A 26,728-nucleotide genomic window follows, 5' to 3' on the forward strand; every position below is an offset into this window, starting at 1 on the left:
GTATCACGTAGTAATGTGGTACCACACTGAAACATTCAATTAAACCTGGTCTTGATAAATATTTTAGAGGATAACGCATGTTAGGTCTGGGTTAGGTCTAGGCTTTGCCCCCATCAGGCTCATACTTTCGCATGTTACTCATACTTGATGGCTAGATCCAGGGCTTTTTCTGGATTGGATCACGTAGTAATGTGGTACCACACTGAAACTGTCGATTAAACCTGCTTTCGATCAATATTTTTGAGAATAACTCATGTTAGGTCTAGGTTAGGTCTGGGATTTGCTCTCATCATGCTCGTACTTTCGCAAATTTCTCATACTTGATGGCCTGATTCTGTGCTTTTTCTGGTTTGGATCCCGTAGTAATGTGGTACCACACTGAAACAGTCCATTAAACCTGGTTTCGATCAATATATTAGAGGATAACGCATGTTATGTCTAGGTTAGGCCTGTGATTTGCCCTCATCAGACACATACTTTCGCATTCTTCACATACTTGTTGAACGGATCCTGGGTTTGTTCTGGTTTGGATCACGTAGTAATGTGGTAGCACACTGAAACAGTCCATTAAACCTGGTTTCGATCAATATTTTAGAGGATAACGCATGTTCTGTCTAGGTTAGGCCTGGGATCTTCCCTCATCAGACACATCGTTTGCATTCTTCACATACTTGTTGAACGGATCCTGGGTTTTTTCTGGTTTGGATCACGTAGTAATGTGGTAGCACACTGAAACAGTTCACTAAACCTGGTTTCGATCAATATTTTAGAGGATAACGCATGTTATGTCTAGGTTAGGCCTGGGATTTGCCCTCATCAGACACATACTTTCGCATTCTCCACATACTTGTTGAACAGATCCTGGGTTTTTTCAGGTTTGGACACATAGTAATGTGGTACCACACTGAAACAATCAATTAAACCTGGTCTTGATAAATATTTTAGAGGATAACACATGTTAGGTCTGGGTTAGGTCTAGGATTTGCCCTCATCAGGCTCATACTTTCGCATTCTCCACATACTTGTTGAACAGATCCTGGGTTTTTTCAGGTTTGGACACATAGTAATGAGGTACCACACTGAAACATTCAATTAAACCTGGTCTTGATAAATATTTTAGAGGATAACACATGTTAGGTCTGGGTTAGGTCTAGGATTTGCCCTCATCAGGCTCAAACTTTCGCAAATATCTCATACTTGATGGCTAGATCCAGGGCTTTTTCTGGATTGGATCACGTAGTAATGTGGTAGCACGCTGAAACAGTCCATTAAACCTGGTTTCGATCAATATCTAAGATGATAACGCTAGTTATGTCTGGGATAGGTCTGGGATTTGCCCTCGTCAGGCTCATGCTTTCGCATTCTTCACATACTTGTTGAACGTGTCCTGGGTTTTTTCTGGTTTGGATCACGTAGTAATGTGGTACCACACTGAAACTGTCGATTAAACCTGGTTTCGATCAATATTTCAGAGAATAACGCATGTTAGGTCTTGGTTAGGTCTGGGATTTGCTCTCATCAGGCTCGTACTTTCGCAAATTTCTCATACTTGATGGCCTGATTCTGTGCTTTTTCTGGTTTGGATCCCGTAGTAATGTGGTACCACACTGAAACAGTCCATTAAACCTGGTTTCGATCAATATATTAGAGGATAACGCATGTTAGGTCTAAGTTAGGCCTGGGATTTTCCCTCATCAGACATATACTTTCGCATTCTTCACATACTTGTTGAACGTATCCTGGGCTTTTTCTGGTTTGGCTCACGTAGTAATGTGGCGCCACACTGAAATAGTCGATTAAACCTGGTTTCTATCAATATTTTTGAGGGTAACGCATGTTAGGTCTAGGTTAGGCCTGGGATTTTCCCTCATCAGACACATACTTTCGCATTCTTCACATACTTGTTGAACGGATCCTGGGCTTTTTCAGGTTTGTATCACGTAGTAATGTGGTACCACACTGAAACATTCAATTAAACCTGGTCTTGATAAATATTTTAGAGGATAACGCATGTTAGGTCTGGGTTAGGTCTAGGCTTTGCCCCCATCAGGCTCATACTTTCGCATGTTACTCATACTTGATGGCTAGATCCAGGGCTTTTTCTGGATTGGATCACGTAGTAATGTGGTACCACACTGAAACTGTCGATTAAACCTGCTTTCGATCAATATTTTTGAGAATAACTCATGTTAGGTCTAGGTTAGGTCTGGGATTTGCTCTCATCATGCTCGTACTTTCGCAAATTTCTCATACTTGATGGCCTGATTCTGTGCTTTTTCTGGTTTGGATCCCGTAGTAATGTGGTACCACACTGAAACAGTCCATTAAACCTGGTTTCGATCAATATATTAGAGGATAACGCATGTTATGTCTAGGTTAGGCCTGTGATTTGCCCTCATCAGACACATACTTTCGCATTCTTCACATACTTGTTGAACGGATCCTGGGTTTGTTCTGGTTTGGATCACGTAGTAATGTGGTAGCACACTGAAACAGTCCATTAAACCTGGTTTCGATCAATATTTTAGAGGATAACGCATGTTCTGTCTAGGTTAGGCCTGGGATCTTCCCTCATCAGACACATCGTTTGCATTCTTCACATACTTGTTGAACGGATCCTGGGTTTTTTCTGGTTTGGATCATGTAGTAATGTGGTACCACACTGAAACTGTCGATTAAACCTGCTTTCGATCAATATTTTTGAGAATAACTCATGTTAGGTCTAGGTTAGGTCTGGGATTTGCTCTCATCAGGCTCGTACTTTCGCAAATTTCTCATACTTGATGGCCTGATTCTGTGCTTTTTCTGGTTTGGATCCCGTAGTAACGTGGTACTACACTGAGCAGTCCATTAAACCTGGTTTCGATCAATATATTAGAGGATAACGCATGTTATGTCTAGGTTAGGCCTGTGATTTGCCCTCATCAGACACATACTTTCGCATTCTTCACATACTTGTTGAACGGATCCTGGGCTTTTTCTGGTTTGGATCACGTAGTAATGTGGTAGCACACTGAAACAGTCCATTAAACCTGGTTTCGATCAATATTTTAGAGGATAACGCATGTTCTGTCTAGGTTAGGCCTGGGATTTGTCCTCATCAGACACATACTTTCGCATTCTTCACATACTTGTTGAACGGATCGTGGGTTTTTTCCGGTTTGGATCACGTAGTAATGTGATAGCACACTGAAACAGTCCATTAAACCTGGTTTCGATCAATATTTTAGAGGATAACGCATGTTAGGTCTAGGTTAGGCCTGGGATTTTCCCTCATCAGACACATACTTTCGCATTCTTCACATACATGTTGAACGGATCCTGGGTATTTTTCTAGTTTGGATCACGTAGTGATGTGGTACCACACTGAAACAGTCCATTAAACCTGGTTTCGATCAATATTTTTGAGGATAACGCATGTTAGATCTAGGTTAGGCCTGGGATTTGCCCTCATCAGACACATCCTTTCGCATTCGTCACATACTTGTTGAACGGATCCTGGGTTTTTTGTGGTTTGGATCACGTAGTAATGCGGTACCACACTGAAACATTCAATTAAACCTGGTCTTGATAAATGTTTTAGAGGATAACGCATGTTGGGTCTGGGATAGGTCTGGGATTTGCCTTCATCAGGCTCATAGTTTCGCGTTTTTCACATACTTGTTGAACAGATCCTGGGTTTTTTCTGTTTTGGATCACGTAGTAATGTGGTACCACACTGAAACAGTCGATTAAACCTGGTTTCGATCAATATTTTAGAGGATAACGCATGTTCTGTCTAGGTTAGGCCTGGGATTTGCCCTCATCAGACACATACTTTCGCATTTTCCACATACATGTTGAACAGATCCTGGGTTTTTTGTGGTTTGGATCACGTAGTAATGTGGTACCACACTGAAACATTCAATTAATCCTGGTCTTGATAAATATTTTAGAGGATAACGCATGTTAGGTCTGGGTTAGGTCTAGGCTTTGCCCTCATCAGGCTCATACTTTCGCATGTTACTCATACTTGATGGCTAGATCCAGGGCTTTTTCTGGATTGGATCACGTAGTAATGTGGTACCACACTGAAACAGTCAATTAAACCTGGTTTCCATCAATATTTTAGAGGACAACGCAAGTTAGGTCTGGGATAGGTCTGGGATTTGCCCTCATCGGGGTCATATTTTCGTGTTCTTCACATACTTGTTGAACGGATCCTGGGTTTTTTGTGGTTTGGATCACGTAGTAATGTGGTACCACACTGAAACATTCAATTAAACCTGGTCTTGATAAATATTTTGAGGATAACGCATGTTAGGTCTGGGATGGGTCTGGGATTTGCCCTCATCAGGCTCATACTTTCGCACATTTCTCATACTTGATAGCTAGACCCAGGGCTTTTTCTGGATTGGATCCCGTAGTAATGTGGTACCGCACTGAAGCAGTCGATTAAACCTGGTCTCGATCAACATTTTTGAGGATAACGCATGTTAGGTCTAGGTTAGGCCCGGGATTTGCCCTCATCAGACACATACTTTCGCATTCTCCACATACTTGTTGAACAGATCCTGGGTTTTTTCAGGTTTGGATCACATAGTAATGTCGTACCACACTGAAACATTCAATTAAACCTGGGCTTGATAAATATTTTAGAGGATAACGCATGTTAGGTCGGGGTTAGGTCTAGGATTTGCCCACATCAGGCTCATACCTTCGCATATTTCTCATACTTGATGGCTAGACCCAGGGCTTTTTCTGAATTGGATCAGGTAGTAATGTGGTACCACACTGAAGCAGTCGATTAAACCTGGTTTCGATCAATATTTTTGAAGATAGCTCATGCTAGGTCTAGGTTAGGCCTGGGATTTGCCCCCATCGGACCCATACTTTCGCATTCTTCACATACTTGTTGAACGGATCCTGTGTTTTTCCCTGATTTGGATCACGTAGTAATGTGGTACCACACTGAAACATTCAATTAAACCTAGTCTTGATAGATATTTTAGAGGATAACGCATGTTAGGTCTGGGATAGGTCTGGGATTTGCCCGCATCAGGCTCATAGTTTCGCATATTCCTCAAACTTGTTCGCCCGATACTGTGCTTTCACTGGTTTGGATCACGTAGTAATGTTGTACCGCCCTGAAGCAGTCAATTCAACCTGGTCTCGATAAATATTTTAGATGATAACGCATGTTAGGTATAGGTTAGGCCTGGGGTTTGCCCTCATCAGACTCATACTTTCGCATATTTCTCATACTTGTTGAACAGATCCCTGGCTTTTTCTGGTTTGGATCACGTAGTAATGTGGTACCACTCTGAAACAGTCGATTAAACCTGGTTTCGAACAATATTTTAAATGAAAACGCATGTTAGGTCTGGGATAGGTCTGGGATCTGCCCTCATCAGACTCTTACCTTCGCATTCTTCACATGCTTGTTGAACAGATCCTGGGTTTTTTCTGGTTTGGATCACGTAGTAATGTGGTACCACACTGAAGCAGTCCATTAAACCTGGTTTCGATCAATATTTTAGAGAATAACGCATGTTAGGTCTTGGTTAGGTCTGGGATTTGCTCTCATCAGGCTCATAGTTTCGCGTTTTTCACATACTTGTTGAACAGATCCTGGGTTTTTTCTGGTTTGGATCACATAGTAATGTGGTACCACACTAAAACATTCAATTAAACCTGGTCTTGATAAATATTTTAGAGGATAACGCATGTTAGGTCTGGGTTAGGTGTAGGATTTGCCCACATCAGGCTCATACCTTCGCATATTTCTCATACTTGATGGCTAGACCCAGGGCTTTTTCTGGATTGGATCAGGTAGTAATGTGGTACCGCACTGAAGCAGTCGATTAAACCTGGTCTCGATCAACATTTTTGAGGATAACGCATGTTAGGTCTAGGTTAGGCCCGGGATTTGCCCTCATCAGGGTCATATTTCCGCATTCTTCACATACTTGTTGAACGGATCCTGGGTTTTTTCTGGTTTGGATCACGTAGTAATGTGGTAGCACACTGAAACAGTCCATTAAACCTGGATATGATCAATATTTTAGAGAATAACTCATGTTAGGTCTTGGTTAGGTCTGGGATTTTCCTTCATCAGACTCATACCTTCGCATTCTTCACATACTTGTTGAACGGATCCTGGGTTTTTTCTGGTTTGGATCACGTAGTAATGTGGTATCACACTGAAACAGTCCATTAAACCTGGTTACGATCAATATTTTAGAGAATAACGCATGTTAGGTCTTGGTTAGGTCTGGGATTTGCTCTCAGCAGGCTCGTACTTTCGCATATTTCTCATAGTTGATGGCCAGATTCTGGGCTTTTTCTGCATTGGATCAGGTAGTAATGTGGTACCACACTGAAGCAGTCGATTAAACCTGGTTTCGATCAATATTTTTGAGGGTAACGCATGTTAGGTCTAGGTTAGGCCTGGGATTTTCCCTCATCAGACACATACTTTCGCATTCTTCACATACTTGTTGAACGGATCCAGGGTTTTTTCAGGTTTGGAACACGTAGTAATGTGGTACCACACTGAAACATTCAATTAAACCTGGTCTTGATAAATATTTTAGAGGATAACGCATGTTAGGTCTGGGTTAGGTCTAGGATTTGCCCTCATCAGGCTCATACTTTCGCATATTTCTCATACTTGATGGCTAGATCCAGGGCTTTTTCTGGATTGGATCACGTAGTAATGTGGTACCACATTGAAACAGTAAATGAAACGCAGTTGCGATCGATATTTTAGAGGATAACGCATGTTAGGTCTAGGTTAGGCCTGTGATTTGCCCTCATCAGACACATACTTTCGCATTCTCCACATACTTGTTGAACAGATCCTGGGTTTTTTCAGGTTTGAATCAGGCGGTAATGTGGTACCACACTGAAACAGTACATAAAACCTAGTCTCGGTCAATATTTTAGAGGATAATGCATGTTACGTCTGGGATAGGTCCAGGATTTGCCCGCATCAGGCTCATACTTTCGCATATTTCTCATACTTGTTGGCCAGATCCTGGGCTTTTTCTGGTTTGGATCACGTAGTTATGTGGTACCACTCTGAAACAGTCGACTAAACCTGGTCTCGACCAATATTTAAGAGGATAACGCAAGTTGGGTCTGGGATAGGACTGGGATTTGCCCTCATCTGGCTCATACTTTCGCATTCTTCACATACTTGTTGAACGGATCCTGTGTTTTTCCCTGATTTGGATCACGTAGTAATGTGGTACCACACTGAAACATTCAATTAAACCTAGTCTTGATAAATATTTTAGAGGATAACGCATGTTAGGTCTGGGATAGGTCTGGGATTTGCCCGCATCAGGCTCATAGTTTCGCATATTTCTCATACCTGTTGGCCAGATACTTTGCTTTTTCTGGATTGGATCACATACTGATGAAGTACCACACTGAAGCAGTCAATTATACCTGGTCTCGATCAATATTTTAGAGGATAACGCTTGTTTGGCCTGGGTTAGGTCCAGGATTTGCCTGCATCAGGTTCATACTTTCGCATATTTCTCATACTTGTTGAACAGATCCCTGGCTTTTTCTGGTTTGGATCACGTAGTAATGTGGTACCACTCTGAAACAGTCGATTAAACCTGGTTTCGATTAATATTTTTGAGGGTAACGCATGTTAGGTCTAGGTTAGGCCTGGGATTTTCCCTCATCAGACACATACCTTCGCATTCTTCACATACTTGTTGAACGGAACCTGGGTTTTTTCTGGTTTTGATCACGTAGTAATGTGGTACCACACTGAAACAGTCCATTTAACCTGGTTTCGATCAATATTTTAGAGAATAACGCATGTTAGGTCTCGGTTAGGTCTGGGATTTGCTCTCATCAGGCTCGTACTTTCGCATATTTCTCATAGTTGATGGCCAGATTCTGGGCTTTTTCTGGTTTGGATCACGTAGTAATGTGGTACCACACTGAAATAGTCGATTAAACCTGGTTTCGATTAATATTTTTGAGGGTAACGCATGTTAGGTCTAGGTTAGGCCTGGGATTTTCCCTCATCAGACACATACTTTCGCATTCTTCACATACTTGTTGAACGGAACCTGGGTTTTTTCTGGTTTTGATCACGTAGTAATGTGGTACCACACTGAAACAGTCGATTAAACCTGGTTTCGATCAAGATTTTAGAGAATAACGCATGTTAGGACTTGGTTAGGTCTGGGATTTGCTCCCATCAGGGTCATACATTCGCATTTTCACATTCTTGTTGAACAGATCCCTGGCTTATTCTGGTTTGGATCACGTACTAATGTGGTACCACACTGAAACAGTCCATTAAACCTGGTTTCGATCAATATTTTAGAGGATAACGCATGTTAGGTCTGTGATAGGTCTGGGATTTGCCCCCATCAGGCTCATAGTTTCGCGTTTTTCACATACTTGTTGAACAGATCCTGGGTTTTTTCTGGTATGGATCTCGTAGTTATGTGGTACCACACTGAAACAGTCCATTAAACATGGTTTCGATCAATATTTTAGAGAATAACTCATGTTAGGTCTAGGTTAAGTCTGGTATTTGCTCTCATCAGGCTTGTACATTCGCATATTTCTCATACTTGATGGCCAGATTCGGGGCTTTTTCTGGTTTGGATCACGTAATAATGTAGTACAACACTGAAACAGTCCATTAAACCTGGTTTCGATCAATATTTTTGAGGGTAGCTCATGCTAGGTCTAGGTTAGGCCTGGGATTTGCCCCCATCGGACCCATACTTTCGCATTCTTCACATACTTGTTGTACAGATCCTGGGGTTTTTCAGGTTTGAATCAGGCGGTAATGTGGTACCACACTGAAACAGTACATAAAACCTAGTCTCGGTCAATATTTTAGAGGATAACGCATGTTACGTCTGGGATAGGTCCAGGATTTGCCCGCATCAGGCTCATACTTTCGCATATTTCTCATACTTGTTGGCCAGATCCTGGGCTTTTTCTGGTTTGGATCACGCAGTTATGTGGTACCACTCTGAAACAGTCGACTAAACCTGGTCTCGACCAATATTTAAGAGGATAACGCAAGTTGGGTCTGGGATAGGACTGGGATTTGCCCTCATCTGGCTCATACTTTCGCATTCTTCACATACTTGTTGAACGGATCCTGTGTTTTTCCCTGATTTGGATCACGTAGTAATGTGGTACCACACTGAAACATTCAATTAAACCTGGTCTTGATAAATATTTTAGAGGATAACGCATGTTAGGTCTGGGATAGGTCTGGGATTTGCGCTCATCAGGCTCATAGTTTCGCATATTTCTCAAACTTGTTGGACAGATTCTGTTCTTTCACTGGTTTGGATCACGTAGTAATGTGGTACCACTCTGAAACAGTCGATTAAACCTGGTTTCGATCAATATTTTAAATGATAACGCATGTTAGGTCTGGGATAGGTCTGGGATCTGCCCTCATCAGACTCTTACCTTCGCATTCTTCCCATGCTTGTTGAACAGATCCTGGGTTTTTTCTGGTTTGGATCACGTAGTAATGTGGTACCACACTGAAACAGTCCATTAAACCTGGTTTCGATCAATATTTTAGAGAATAACGCATGTTAGGTCTTGGTTAGGTCTGGGATTTGCTCTCATCAGGCTCATAGTTTCGCGTTTTTCACATACTTGTTGAACAGATCCTGGGTTTTTTCTGGTTTGGATCTCGTAGTAATGTGGTACCACACTGAAACAGTCCATTAAACATGGTTTCGATCAATATTTTAGAGAATAACTCATGTTAGGTCTAGGTTAGGTCTGGGATTTGCTCTCATCAGGCTTGTACATTCGCATATTTCTCATACTTGATGGCCAGATTCGGGGCTTTTTCTGGTTTGGATCACGTAGTAATGTAAAACAACACTGTAACAGTCCATTAAACCTGTTTTCAACCAATATCTTAGAGGATAACGCATGTTAGGCCTAGGCTAGGCCTGGGATTTGCCCTAATCAGGGTCATAGTTTCGCAGTTTTATCATACATGTTGACCTGATCGAGGGTTTTTCCTACTTTGGATAACGTAGTAAAGTGGTACCACACAGAAACAGTCAACTATACCTGGATCCGATCAATAATTTAGAGGATAACGCATGTTAGGTCTCGGTTAGGTCTAGGATTTGCCCTCATCTGGGTCATACTTTCGCATATTTCTCAAACTTGTTTGCCAGATTCTGGGCTTTCACTGGTCTGTATCACGTAGTAACGTGGTACCACACTGAAACAGTCCATTAAACCTGGTCTCGATCAATATTTTAGATGATAACGCCGGTTAGGACTCGGTTAGGTGTGGGATTTGCCCTCATCAGGGGCATACCTTCGCATTTCTCGCATATTTGTTGGCCAGCTCCTGTGCTTTCACAGGTCTGGATCTCGTAGTAATGTGGTACCACACTGAAACAGTCAATTATACCTGGCCTCGATCAATATTTTAGAGGATAACGCATGTTAGGCCTGGGTTAGGTCCAGGATTTGCCCGCATCAGGCTCATACTTTCGCATATTTGTCAAACTTGTTGGCCAGATTCTGTGCTTTCACTGGTTTGGATCACGTAGTAATGTTGTACTGCCCTGCAACTGCCAATTCAACCTGGTCTCGATAAATATTTTAGATGATAACGCATGTTAGGTCTAGGTTAGGCCTGGGATTTGCCCTCATCAGACTCATACTTTCCCATATTTCTCATACTTGTTGGCCAGATCCTGGGTTTTTTTTCTAGTCTGGATCACATAGTAATGTGGTACAACACAGAAACAGTCCATTAAACCTGGTTTCGATCAATATTTTAGATGATAACGCATGTTCGGTCTAGGTTAGGCCTGGGATTTGCCCTCATCAGACTCATACTTTCGCATTCTTCACATACTTGCTGAACAGATCCTGGGTTATCTCTTGTTTGGATCAGGTAGTAATGTGGTACCACACTGAAACAGTCGACTAAACCTGGTGTCGACCAATATTTAAGAGGATAACGCAAGTTGGGTCTGGGATAGGTCTGGGATTTGCCCTCATCTGGCTCATACCTTCGCATTCTTCACATACTTGTTGAACAGATCCTGCGTTATTTCTGGTTTGGATCATGTAGGAATGTGGTACCACACTGATACAGTCCAATAAACCTGGTTTCGATAAATATTTTTGAGGATAGCTCATGCTAGGTCTAGGTTAGGCCTGGGATTTGCCCCCATCGGACCCATACTTTCGCATTCTTCACATACTTGTTGTACAGATCCTGGGTTTTTTCAGGATTGAATCAGGCGGTAATGTGGTACCACACTGAAACAGTACATAAAACCTAGTCTCGGTCAATATTTTAGAGGATAACGCATGTTACGTCTGGGATAGGTCCAGGATTTGCCCGCATCAGGCTCATACTTTCGCATATTTCTCGAACTTGTTGGCCCGTATCTGTGCTTTGACTGGTTTGGATCACGTAGTAATGTTGTACCGCCCTGAAACAGTCAATTCAACCTGGTCTCGATAAATATTTTAGATGATAACGCATGTTAGGTCTAGGTTAGGCCTGGGATTTGCCCTCATCAGTCTCATACTTTCGCATATCTCTCATACCTGTTGGCCAGATACTCGGTTTTTTCTGGTTTGGATCACGTACTAATGTGGTACCACACTGAAACAGTTCATTACAGCTGGTTTCGATCAATATTTTGGAGGATAACGCATCTTAGGTATAGGTTAGGCCTGGGATTTGCCCTCATCAGACTCATACTTTCGCATATTTCTCATTCTTGTTGGCTAGATCCTGGGCTTTTTCTGGATTGGATCACGTAGTAATGTGGTACCACACTGAAACAGGCAATTAATCCTGGTTACGATCAATATTTTAAAGGATAACGAACTTTAGGACTAGGTTAGGCCAGGAATTTTCCCTCAACAGACTCATACTTTCGCATTCTTCACATACTTCTTGAACAGATCCTGGGTTTTTTCTGGTTTGGATCACGTAGTAATGTGGTACCACTCTGAAACAGTCGACTAAACCTGGTCTCGACCAATATTTAAGAGGATAACGCAAGTTGGGTCTGGGATAGGTCTGGGATTTGCCCTCATCTGGCTCATACTTACGCATTCTTCACATACTTGTTGAACAGATCCTGGGTTATTTCTGGTTAGGATCATGTAGTAATGTGGTACCACACTGATACAGTCCATTAAACGTGGTTTCGATCAATATTTTAGAGAATAACTCATGTTAGGTCTAGGTTAGGTCTGGGATTTGCTCTCATCAGGCTTGTACATTCGCATATTTCTCATACTTGATGGCCAGATTCGGGGCTTTTTCTGGTTTGGATCACGTAGTAATGTAGTACAACACTGAAACAGTCCATTAAACCTGGTTTCGATCAATATTTCTGAGGATAGCTCATGCTAGGTCTAGGTTAGGCCTGGGATTTGCCCCCATCGGACCCATACTTTCGCATTCTTCACATACTTGTTGTACAGATCCTGGGTTTTTTCAGGATTGAATCAGGCGGTAATGTGGTACCACACTGAAACAGTACATAAAACCTAGTCTCGGTCAATATTTTAGAGGATAACGCATGTTACGTCTGGGATAGGTCCAGGATTTGCCCGCATCAGGCTCATACTTTCGCATATTTCTCATACTTGTTGGCCAGATCCTGGGCCTTTTCTGGTTTGGATCACGTAGTTATGTGGTACCACTCTGAAACAGTCGACTAAACCTGGTGTCGACCAATATTTAAGAGGATAACGCAAGTTGGGTCTGGGATAGGTCTGGGATTTGCCCTCATCTGGCTCATACTTTCGCATTCTTCACATACTTGTTGAACAGATCCTGGGTTATTTCTGGTTTGGATCATGTAGTAATGTGGTACCACACTGATACAGTCTATTAAACCTGGTTTCGATAAATATTTTTGAGGATAGCTCATGCTAGGTCTAGGTTAGGCCTGGGATTTGCCCCCATCGGACCCATACTTTCGCATTCTTCACATACTTGTTGTACAGATCCTGGGTTTTTTCAGGATTGAATCAGGCGGTAATATGGTACCACACTGAAACAGTACATAAAACCTAGTCTCGGTCAATATTTTAGAGGATAACGCATGTTACGTCTGGGATAGGTCCAGGATTTGCCCGCATCAGGCTCATACTTTCGCATATTTCTCGAACTTGTTGGCCCGTATCTGTGCTTTCACTGGTTTGGATCACGTAGTAATGTTGTACCGCCCTGAAACAGTCAATTCAACCTGGTCTCGATAAATATTTTAGATGATAACGCATGTTAGGTCTAGGTTAGGCCTGGGATTTGCCCTCATCAGTCTCATACTTTCGCATATTTCTCATACCTGTTGGCCAGATCCTGGGTTTTTTCTGGTTTGGATCACGTACTAATGTGGTACCACACTGAAACAGTTCATTACAGCTGGTTTCGATCAATATTTTAGAGGATAACGCATCGTAGGTATAGGTTAGGCCTGGGATTTGCCCTCATCAGACTCATACTTTCGCATATTTCTCATTCTTGTTGGCTAGATCCAGGGCTTTTTCTGGATTGGATCACGTAGTAATGTGGTACCACACTGAAACAGTCGATTACTCCTGGTCTCGTTCAACATTTTATAGGATAACGCCGGTTAGGACACGGTTAGGTGTCGGATTTGCCCTCATCAGGCTCATACTGTCGCATATTTCTCATACTTGTTAGCCAGATCCATCGCTTTTTCTGGTTTGGATCACGTGGTACTGTGGTATCACACTGAAACAGCTCATTACAGCTGGTTTCGATCAATATTTTAGAGAATAATGCATCTTAGGTATAGGTTTGGCCTGGGATTTGCCCTCATCAGACTCTTACCTTCGCATTCTTCCCATGCTTGTTGAACAGATCCTGGGTTTTTTCTGGTTTGGATCACGTAGTAGTGTGGTACGACACTGAAACAGTCCATTAAACCTGGTTTCCATCAATATTTTAGAGAATGACGCATGTTAGGTCTTGGTTAGGTCTGGGATTTGCTCTCATCAGGGTCATACATTCGCGTTTTTCACATTCTTGTTGAACAGATCCCGGGCTTATTCTGGTTTGGATCACGTACTAATGTGGTACCACACTGAAACAGCTCATTACAGCTGGTTTCGATCAATATTTTAGAGGATAATGCATCTTAGGTATAGGTTAGGCCTGGGATTTGCCCTCATCAGACTCATACTTTCGCATACTTCACATACTTGTTGAACAGATCCCCGGCTTTTTCTGGTTTGGATCACGTAGTAAAGTGGTACCACACTGAAACAGTCGATTACTCCTGGTCTCGTTCAACATTTTATAGGATAACGCCGGTTAGGACACGGTTAGGTGTCGGATTTGCCCTCATCAGGCTCATACTGTCGCATATTTCTCATACTTGTTAGCCAGATCCATTGGTTTTTCTGGTTTGGATCACGTGGTACTGTGGTATCACACTGAATCAGTCCATGAAACCTGGTTTCGACCAATATTCTAGAGGATAACGCATGTTATGTCTGGGATAGGTCTGGGATTTGCCCTCGTCAGGCTCATTCGTTCGCATTTTTCACATACTTGTTGTACAGATCCCTGGCTTTTTCTGGTTTGGATCACGTCGTAAAATGGTACCACACCGAAACAGTCGATTAATCCTGGTCTCGAACAATATTTTATAGGATAACGCCGTTTAGGACACGGTTAGGTGAGGGATTTGCCCTCATCAGGCTCATACTGTCGCATATTTCTCATACTTGTTAGCCAGATCCGTTGCTTTTTCTGGTTTGGATCACGTGCTAATGTGGTATCACACTGAAACAGTCCATGAAACCTGGTTTCGATCAATATTTTAGAGGATAACGCATGTTAGGTCTAGGTTAGGCCTGGGATTTGCCCTCATCAGACTCATAGTTTTGCGTATCTCACATACTTGTTGATCAGATCCCTGGCTTTTTCATGTTTGAATCATGTGGTAATGTGGTATCACACAGAAACAGTCCATGAAACCTGGTTTCGATCAATATTTTAGAGGATAATGCATGTTAGGTCAAAGTTACGCCTGGGATTTGCCCTCATCAGACACATACTTTCGCATATTTGACATACTTGTTGAACAGATCCCTGGCTTTTTCTGGTTTGGATCACGTAGAAAAGTGGTACCACAGTCGATTAATCCTGGTCTCGATCAATATTTTGTAGGATAACGCAAGTTAGGTCTGGGATAGGTCTGGGATTTGCCCTCATCAGGCTTGTACATTCGCATATTTCTCATACTTGATGGCCAGATTCGGGGCTTTTTCTGGTTTGGATCACGTAATAATGTAGTACAACACTGAAACAGTCCATTAAACCTGGTTTTGATCAATATTTTTGAGGGTAGCTCATGCTATGTCTAGGTTAGGCCTGGGATTTGCCCCGTTCGGACCCATACTTTCGCATTCTTCACATACTTGTTGTACAGATCCTGGGTTTTTTCAGGTTTGAATCAGGCGGTAATGTGGTACCACACTGAAACAGTACATAAAACCTAGTCTCGGTCAATATTTAAGAGGATAACGCATGTTACGTCTGTGATAGGTCCAGGATTTGCCCGCATCAGGCTCATACTTTCGCATATTTCTCACACTTGTTGGCCAGATCCTGGGCTTTTTCTGGTTTGGATCACGTAGTTATGTGGTACCACTCTGAAACAGTCGACTAAACCTGGTCTCGACCTTTATTTAAGAGGATAACGCAAGTTGGGTCTGGGATAGGACTGGGATTTGCCCTCATCTGGCTCATACTTTCGCATTCTTCACATAGTTGTTGAACGGATCCTGTGTTTTTCCCTGATTTGGACAACGTAGTAATGTGGTACCACACTGAAACATTCAATTAAACCTAGTCTTGATAAATATTTTAGAGGATAACGCATGTTAGGTCTGGGATAGGTCTGGGATTTGCCCGCATCAGGCTCATAGTTTCGCATATTTCTCAAACTTGTTGGCCCGATTTTGTGCTTTCACTGGTTTGGATCACGTAGTAATGTTGTACCGCCCTGAAGCAGTCAATTCAACCTGGTCTCGATAAATATTTTAGATGATAACGCATGTTAGGTCTAGGTTAGGCCTGGGGTTTGCCCTCATCAGACTCATACTTTCGCATATTTCTCATACCTGTTGGCCAGATACTTTGCTTTTTCTGGATTGGATCACATACTGATGAAGTACCACACTGAAGCAGTCAATTATACCTGGTCTCGATCAATATTTTAGAGGATAACGCATGTTTGGCCTGGGTTAGGTCCAGGATTTGCCTGCATCAGGTTCATACTTTCGCATATTTCTCATACTTGTTGAAGCGATCCCTGGCTTTTTCCGGTTTGGATCACGTAGTAATGTGGTACCACTCTGAAACAGTCGATTATACCTGGTTTCGATCAATATTTTAAATGATAACGCATGTTAAGTCTGGGATAGGTCTGGGATCTGCCCTCATCAGACTCTTACCTTCGCATTCTTCCCATGCTTGTTGAACAGATCCTGGGTTTTTTCTGGTTTGGATCTCGTAGTAATGTGGTACCACACTGAAACAGTCCATTAAACATGGTTTCGATCAATATTTTAGAGGATAACGCATGTTAGGTCTGTGATAGGTCTGGGATTTGCCCTCATCAGGCTCATAGTTTCGCGTTTTTCACATACTTGTTGAACAGATCCTGGGTTCTTTCTGGTTTGGATCTCGTAGTAATGTGGTACCACACTGAAACAGTCCATTAAACATGGTTTCGATCAATATTTTAGAGAATAACTCATGTTAGGTCTAGGTTAGGTCTGGGATTTGCTCTCATCAGGCTTGTACATTCGCATATTTCTCATACTTGATGGCCAGATTCGGGGCTTTTTCAGGTTTGGATCACGTAGTAATGTAGTACAACACTGTAACAGTCCATTAAACCAGTTTTCAACCAATATCTTAGAGGATAACGCATGTTAGGCCTAGGCTAGGCCTGGGATTTGCCCTAATCAGGGTCATACTTTCGCAGTTTTATCATACATGTTGACCTGATAGAGGGTTTTTCCTACTTTGGATAACGTAGTAAAGTGGTACCACACAGAAACAGTCAACTAAACCTGGATCCGATCAATATTTTAGAGGATAACGCATGGTAGGTCTCGGTTAGGTCTAGGATTTGCCCTCATCTGGGTCATACTTTCGCATATTTCTCAAACTTGTTTGCCAGATTCTGGGCTTTCACTGGTCTGGATCACGTAGTAACGTGGTACCACACTGAAACAGTCCATTAAACCTGGTTTCGATCAATACTTTTGAAGATAGCGCATGTTAGGTCTGGATAAGGTCTGGGATTTGCTCTCATCAGGCTCATACTTTCGCATATTTCTCATTCTTGTTGGCCAGATACTGGGCTCCCACTGGTTTGGATCACGTAGTAATGTGGTACCATACTGAAACAGTCCATTGAACCTGGTCTCGATCAATATTTTAGATGATAACGCCGGTTAGGACTCGGTTAGGTATGGGATTTGCCCTCATCAGGGTCATACCTTCGCATTTCTCGCATATTTGTTGGCCAGATCCTGTGCTGTCACAGGTCTGGATCTCGTAGTAATGTGGTACCACACTGAAACAGTCAATTATACCTGGTCTTGATAAATATTTTAGAGGATAACGCATGTTTGGTCTGGGTTAGGTCTAGGATTTGCCCTCATCAGGCTCATACTTTCGCATATTTCTCAAACTTGTTGGCCAGATTCTGTGCTTTCACTGGTTTGGATCACGTAGTAATGTTGTACCGCCCTGAAACTGCCAATTCAACCTGGTCTCAATAAATATTTTAGATGATAACGCATGTTAGGTCTAGGTTAGGCATGGGATTTGCCCTCATCAGACTCATACTTTCGCATATTTCTCATACTTGTTGGCCAGATCCTGGGTTTTTTTCTAGTCTGGATCACGTAGTAATGTGGTACAACACAGAAACAGTCCATTAAACCTGGTTTCGATCAATATTTTAGATGATAACGCATGTTCGGTCTAGGTTAGGCCTGGGATTTGCCCTCATCAGACTCATACTTTCGCATTCTTCACATACTTGTTGAACAGATCCTGGGTTATTTCTGGTTTGGATCAGGTAGTAATGTGGTACCACACTGATACAGTCCATTAAACCTGGTTTCGATCAATATTTTTGAGGATAGCTCATGCAAGGTCTAGGTTAGTCCTGGGATTTGCCCCCATCGGACCCATACTTTCGCATTCTTCACATACTTGTTGTACAGATCCTGGGTTTTTTCAAGTTTGAATCAGGCGGTAATGTGGTACCACACTGAAACAGTACATAAAACATAGTGTCGGTCAATATTTTAGAGGATAACGCATGTTACGTCTGGGATAGGTCCAGGATTTGCCGCATCAGGCTCATACTTTCGCATATTTCTCATACTTGTTGGACAGATCCTGGGCTTTTTCTGGTTTGGATCACGTAGTTATGTGGTACCACTCTGAAACACTCAACTAAACCTGGTCTCGACCAATATTTAAGAGGATAACGCAAGTTGGGTCTGGGATAGGTCTGGGATTTGCCCTCATCTGGCTCATACTTTCGCATTCTTCACATACTTGTTGAATAGATTCTGGGTTATTTCTGGTTTGGATCATGTAGTAATGTGGTACCACACTGATACAGTCCATTAAACCTGGTTTCGATAAATATTTTAAAGGATAACGCATGTTAGGTCTGGGTTAGGGTTAGGATTTGCCCTCATCTGACCCATACTTTCGCATTCTTCACATACTTGTTGAACGGATCCTGTGTTATTCCCTGATTTGGATCACGTAGTAATGTGGTACCACACTGAAACATTCAATTAAACCTAGTCTTGATAAATATTTTAGAGGATAACGCATGTTAGGTCTGGGATAGGTCTGGGATTTGTCATCATCAGGCTCATATTTTCGCATATTTCTCATACTTGTTGGCCAGATTCTGTGCTTTCACTGGTTTGGATCACGTTGTAATGTTGTACCGCCCTGAAACAGTCAATTCAACCTGGTCTCGATAAATATTTTAGATGATAACGCATGTTAGGTCTAGGTTAAGCCTGGGATTTGCCCTCATCAGGCTCATACTTTCGCACACTTCACATACTCGTTGAACAGATCCTGGGTTTTTTCTGCTTTGGATCACGTAGTAAAGTGGTACCACACTGAAACATTCAATTAAACCTGATCTTGATAAATATTTTAGAGGATAACGCATGGTGGGTCCAGGTTAGGCCTGGGATTTGCCCTCATCAGACTCATACTCTCATATATTTCACATACTTGTTGAACAAATCCCTGGCTTTTTCTGGTTTGGATCACGTAGTAAAGTGGTACCACACTGAAACAGTCGATTAATCCTGGTCTCGATCAACATTTTAGATGATAACGCATGTTAGGTCTAGGTTAGGCCTGGGATTTGCCCTCTTCAGACTCATACTTTCGCATTCTTCACATACTTGTTGAACAGATCCCTGGCTTTTTCTGGTTTGGATCACGTAGTAAAGTGGTACCACACTGAAACAGTCGATTAATCCTGGTCTCGATCAACATTTTAGATGATAACGCATGTTAGGTCTAGGTTAGGCCTGGGATTTGTCCTCATCAGACTCATACTTTCTCATTCTTCACATTCTTGTTGAACGGATCCTGGGTTTTTTCTGGTTTGGTTCACGTAGTAATGTGGTACCACACTGAAACATTCAATTAAACCTGATCTTGATAAATATTTTAGAGGATAACGCATGGTGGGTCCAGGTTAGGCCTGGGATTTGCCCTCATCAGACTCATACTCTCGCATATTTCACATACTTGTTGAACAAATCCCAGGCTTTTTCTGGTTTGGATCACGTAGTAAAGTGGTACCACACTGAAACAGTCGATTAATCCTGGTCTCGATCAACATTTTAGATGATAACGCATGTTAGGTCTAGGTTAGGCCTGGGATTTGCCCTCTTCAGACTCATACTTTCTCATTCTTCACATTCTTGTTGAACAGATCCTGGGATATTTCTGATTTGGATCAGGTAGTAATGTGGTACCACACTGAAACAGTCGACTAAACCTGGTCACGATCAACATTTTAGAGGATAGCGCCGGTTAGGACTCGGTTAGGTGTGGGATTTGCCCTCATCAGGCTCATACTTTCGCATATTTCTCATACCTGTTGGCCAGATCCGTTGCTTTTTCTGGATTGGATCACATAATGATGTAGTACCACACTGAAACAGTCAAACATACCTGGTCTCGATCAATATTTAAGAGGATAATGCATGTTTGGTCTGGGTTAGGTCCAGGATTTGCCCGCATCAGGCTCATAATTTCGCATATTTCTCATACTTGTTGGCCAGATCCTGGGCTTTTTCTGGTTTGGATCACGTAGTAATGTGGTACCACTCTGAAACAGTCGATTAAACCTGCTTTCGATCAATATTTTAGAATATAACGCATGTTAGGTCTGGGTTAGAGCTAGGATTTGCCCTCATCAGACCCATACTTTCGCATTCTTCACATACTTGTTGAACAGATCCCTGGCTTTTTCTGGTTTGGATCACGTTGTAATGTGGTACCACTTTGAAACAGTCGATTAAACCTGGTTTCGATCAATATTTTAGATGATAACGCATGTTAGGTCTGGGATAGGTCTGGCATCTGCCCTCATCAGACTCATACCTTCGCATTCTTCACATTCTTGTTGGCCAGATTCTGGGCTCCCACTGGTTTGGATCACGTAGTAATATGGTACCACACAGAAATATTCAATTAAACCTGGTCTTGATAAATATTTTAGAGGATAACGCATGTTAGGTCGGGGTTAGGTCTAGGATTTTCCCTCATCAGTCTCATACGTACGCATTTTTCACATACTTGTTGAACAGATCCTGGGTTTCTCCTGGTTTGGATCACGTGGTAATGTGGTATCACACTGGATACAGCCCATTAATCCTGGTTTCGATTAATGTTTTAGAGCGTAACGCATGATAGGTCTAGGATACGCCTGGGATTTGCCCTCATCAGGCTCATACGTTCGCATTTTTCACGTACTTTTTGTACAGATCCCTGGCTTTTTCTTGTTTGGATCACGTTGTAAAGTGGTATCACACTGAAACAGTCGATTAATCCAGGTCTCGATCAACATTTTATAGGATAACGCCGGTTGGAACACGGTTAGGTGTGGGATTTGCCCCCATCAGGCTCATACTGTCGCATATTTCTCATACTTGTAAGCCAGATACGTTGCATTTTCTGGTTTGGATCACGTGGTAATGTGGTATCACACTGAAACAGTCCACGAAACCTGGTTTCATCAATGTTTTAGAGGATAACGCATGTTAGGTCTGGGAGAGGTCTGGGATCTGCCCTCATCAGACTCATACCTTCGCATTCTTCACATGCTTGTTGAACAGATCCTGGGATTTTCTGGTTTGGAGCACGTAGTAATGTGGTACCATACTGAAACAGTCCATTAAACCTGGTTTTGATCAATATTTTAGATGATAACGCATGTTAGGTCTGGGATAGGTCTGGGATCTGCCCTCATCAGACTCATACCTTCGCATTCTTCACATGCTTGTTGAACAGATCCTGGGATTTTCTGGTTTGGAGCACGTAGCAGTGTGGTACCATACTGAAACAGTCCATTAAACCTGGTCTCGATCAATATTTTAGACGATAACGCATGTTAGGTCTTTGTTAGGCCTGGGACTTACCCTCATCAGACTCATACTTTCGCATATTTCTCATACCTGTAGGCAGATACGTTGCTTTTTCTGGATTGGATCACGTACTGATGTAGTACCACACTGAAACAGTCAATTATACCTGGTCTCGATCAATATTTTAGAGCATAACGCATGTTAGGCCTGGGTTAGGTCCAGGATTTGCCAGCATCAGGCTCACACTTTCGCATATTTCTCAAACTTGTTTTCCAGATTCTGTGCTTTCACTGGTTTGGATCACGTAGTAATGTTGTACCGCCCTGAAACAGTCAATTCAACCTGGTCTCGATAAATATTTTAGATGATAACGCATGTTAGGTCTAGGTTACGCCTGGGATTTGCCCTCATCAGGGTCATACTTTCGCATATTTCACATACTTTTCGAACAGATCCCTGGCTTTTTCTGGTTTGGTTCACGTAGTAATGTGGTACCACTCTGAAACGGTCGATTAAACCTGGTTTCGATCAATATTTTAGATGATAACGCATGTTAGGTCTGGGTTAGGGATAGGATTTGCCCTCATCAGACCCATACTTTCGCATTCTTCACATACTTGTTGAACAGATCCTGGGTTTTTTCAGGTTTGGATCACGTAGTAATGTGGTACCACACTGAAACAGTTATTTAAACCTGGATACGACCAATATTTTAGAGGATACACCATGTTAGGTCTAGGTTAGGCCTGGGATTTGCCCTCATCAGGCTCATACTTTTGCATTATTCACATACTTGTTGTACAGATCCTGGAATTTTTCTGGTTTGAACCACGTGGTAATGTGGTACCACACTGAAACAGTCCATGAAACCTAGTCTGTGTCAATATTGTAAAGGATATCGCATGTTAGGTCTGGGTTAGGTCTGGGATTTGCCCTCATGCGGCTCATACATTCTCATATTTCTCATACTTGTTGGCCTGATCCTGGGCTTTCATAGGTCCGGATCTCGCAGTAATGTGGTACCACACTGAAACAGTCCATTAAACCTGGTTTCGATGAATATTCTAGAGGATACACCATGTTAGGTCTAGGTTAGGCCTGGGATTTGCCCTCATCAGGCTCATACTTTTGCATTCTTCACATATTTGTTGAACGGATCCTTGTGTTTTTCCCTTATTTGGATCACGTAGTAATGTGGTACCACACGGAAACATTCAATTAAACCTAGTCTTGATAAATATTTTAGAGGATAACGCATGTTAGGTCTGGGATAGGCCTGGGATTTATCATCATCAGGCTCATTGTTTCGCATATTTCTCAAACTTGTTGGCCAGATTCTGTGCTTTCACTGGTTTGGATCACATAGTAATGTTGTACCGCCCTGAAACAGTCAATTCAACCTGGTCTCGACAAATATTTTAGATGATAACGCATGTTAGGTCTAGGTTAGGCCTGTGATTTGCCCTCATCAGACTCATACTTTCGCATATTTCTCATACTTGTTGGCCAGATCCGTTGCTTTTTCTGGATTGGATCACATCCTGATGTAGTACCACACTGAAACAGTCAATTCAACCTGGTTTCGATGAATATTTTAGATGATAACGCATGTCAGGTCTAGGTTAGGCCTGGGATTTGCCCTCATCAGACCCATACTTTCGCATTCCTCACATACTTGATGTACAGATCCTGGGTTTTTTCAGGTTTGAATCACGTGGTAATGTGGTACCATACTGAAACAGTCCATAAAACCTAGTCTCGGTCAATATTTTAGAGGATAACGCATGTTAGGTCTGGGTTAGGTCCAGGATTTGCCCGCATTTGGCTCATACTTTCGCATATTTCTCATACTTGTTGGCCAGATCCTGGGCTTTTTCTGGTTTGGTTCACGTAGTAATGTGGTACCACTCTGAAACGGTCGATTAAATCTGGTTTCGATCAATATTTTAGATGATAACGCATGTTAGGTCTGGGTTAGGGATAGGATTTGCCCTCATCAGACCCATACTTTCGCATTCATCACATACTTCTTGAACAGATCCTGGGTTTTTTCAGGTTTGGATCACGTAGTAATGTGGTACCACACTGAAACTGTTATTTAAACCTGGATACGACCAATATTTTAGAGGATACACCATGTTAGGTCTAGGTTAGGCCTGGGATTTGCCCTCATCAGGCTCATACTTTTGCATTATTCACATACTTGTTGTACAGATCCTGGAATTTTTCTGGTTTGAATCACGTGGTAATGTGGTACCACACTGAAACAGTCCATGAAACCTAGTCTGTGTCAATATTGTAAAGGATATCGCATGTTAGGTCTGGGTTAGGTCTGGGATTTGCCCTCATGAGGCTCATACATTCTCATATTTCTCATACTTGTTGGCCTGATCCTGGGCTTTCATAGGTTCGGATCTCGCAGTAATGTGGTACCACACTGAAACAGTCCATTAAACCTGGTTTCGATGAATATTTTAGAGGATAACGCATGTTAGGTCTGGGTTAGGGTTAGGATTTGCCCTCATCAGACCCATACTTTCGCATTCTTCTCATACTTGTTGTACAGATCCTGGGTTTTTTCAGGTTTGAATCACCTGGTAATGTGGTACCACACTGAAACAGTCCATAAAACCTAGTCTCGGTCAATATTTTAGAGGATAACGCATGTTAGGTCTGGGTTAGGTCCAGGATTTGCCCGCATCAGGCTCATACTTTCGCATATTTCTCATACTTGTTGGCCAGATCCTGGGCTTTTTCTGGTTTGGATCACGTAGTTATGTGGTACCACTCTGAAACACTCGACTAAACCTGGTCTCGACCAATATTTAAGAGGATAACGCAAGTTGGGTCTGGGATAGGTCTGGGATTTGCCCTCATCTGGCTCATACTTTCGCATTCTTCACATACTTGTTGAATAGATTTTGGGTTATTTCTGGTTTGGATCATGTAGTAATGTGGTACCACACTGATACAGTCCATTAAACCTGGTTTCGCTAAATATTTTAAAGGATAACGCATGTTAGGTCTGGGTTAGGGTTAGGATTTGCCCTCATCTGACCCATACTTTCGCATTCTTCACATACTTGTTGAACGGATCCTGTGTTATCCCCTGATTTGGATCACGTAGTAATGTGGTACCACACTGAAACATTCAATTAAACCTAGTCTTGATAAATATTTTAGAGGATAACGCATGTTAGGTCTGGGATAGGTCTGGGATTTGTCATCATCAGGCTCATATTTTCGCATATTTCTCATACTTGTTGGCCAGATTCTGTGCTTTCACTGGTTTGGATCACGTTGTAATGTTGTACCGCCCTGAAACAGTCAATTCAACCTGGTCTCGATAAATATTTTAGATGATAACGCATGTTAGGTCTAGGTTAAGCCTGGGATTTGCCCTCATCAGGCTCATACTTTCGCACACTTCACAAACTCGTTGAACAGATCCTGGGTTTTTTCTGCTTTGGATCACGTAGTAAAGTGGTACCACACTGAAACAGTCCATTAAACCTGGTTTGGATCAATATTTTAGAGGATAACGCATGTTAGGTCTAGGTTAGCCCTGGGATTTTCACACATCAGACTCATACTTTCGCATTCTTCACATACTTGTTGAACAGATCCCTGGCTTTTTCTGGTTTGGATCACGTAGTAAAGTGGTACCACACTGAAACAGTCGATTAATCCTGGTCTCGATCAACATTTTAGATGATAACGCATGTTAGGTCTAGGTTAGGCCTGGGATTTGTCCTCATCAGACTCATACTTTCTCATTCTTCACATTCTTGTTGTACGGATCCTGGGTTTTTTCTGGTTTGGTTCACGTAGTAATGTGGTACCACACTGAAACATTCAATTAAACCTGATCTTGATAAATATTTTAGAGGATAACGCATGGTGGGTCCAGGTTAGGCCTGGGATTTGCCCTCATCAGACTCATACTCTCGCATATTTCACATACTTGTTGAACAAATCCCTGGCTTTTTCTGGTTTGGATCACGTAGTAAAGTGGTACCACACTGAAACAGTCGATTAATCCTGGTCTCGATCAACATTTTAGATGATAACGCATGTTAGGTCTAGGTTAGGCCTGGGATTTGCCCTCTTCAGACTCATACTTTCGCATTCTTCACATACTTGTTGAACAGATCCCTGGCTTTTTCTGGTTTGGATCACGTAGTAAAGTGGTACCACACTGAAACAGTCGATTAATCCTGGTCTCGATCAACATTTTAGATGATAACGCATGTTAGGTCTAGGTTAGGCCTGGGATTTGTCCTCATCAGACTCATACTTTCTCATTCTTCACATTCTTGTTGAACGGATCCTGGGTTTTTTCTGGTTTGGTTCACGTAGTAATGTGGTACCACACTGAAACATTCAATTAAACCTGATCTTGATAAATATTTTAGAGGATAACGCATGGTGGGTCCAGGTTAGGCCTGGGATTTGCCCTCATCAGACTCATACTCTCGCATATTTCACATACTTGTTGAACAAATCCCTGGCTTTTTCTGGTTTGGATCACGTAGTAAAGTGGTACCACACTGAAACAGTCGATTAATCCTGGTCTCGATCAACATTTTAGATGATAACGCATGTTAGGTCTAGGTTAGGCCTGGGATTTGCCCTCTTCAGACTCATACTTTCTCATTCTTCACATTCTTGTTGAACAGATCCTGGGATATTTCTGATTTGGATCAGGTAGTAATGTGGTACCACACTGAAACAGTCGACTAAACCTGGTCACGATCAACATTTTAGAGGATAGCGCCGGTTAGGACTCGGTTAGGTGTGGGATTTGCCCTCATCAGGCTCATACTTTCGCATATTTCTCATACCTGTTGGCCAGATCCGTTGCTTTTTCTGGATTGGATCACATAATGATGTAGTACCACACTGAAACAGTCAAACATACCTGGTCTCGATCAATATTTAAGAGGATAATGCATGTTTGGTCTGGGTTAGGTCCAGGATTTGCCCGCATCAGACCCATACTTTCGCATTCTTCTCATACTTGTTGTACAGATCC

This window comes from Colletes latitarsis, unplaced genomic scaffold, assembly GCF_051014445.1.
Source record: "Colletes latitarsis isolate SP2378_abdomen unplaced genomic scaffold, iyColLati1 scaffold0006, whole genome shotgun sequence".
Lineage (NCBI taxonomy): Eukaryota > Metazoa > Arthropoda > Insecta > Hymenoptera > Colletidae > Colletes > Colletes latitarsis.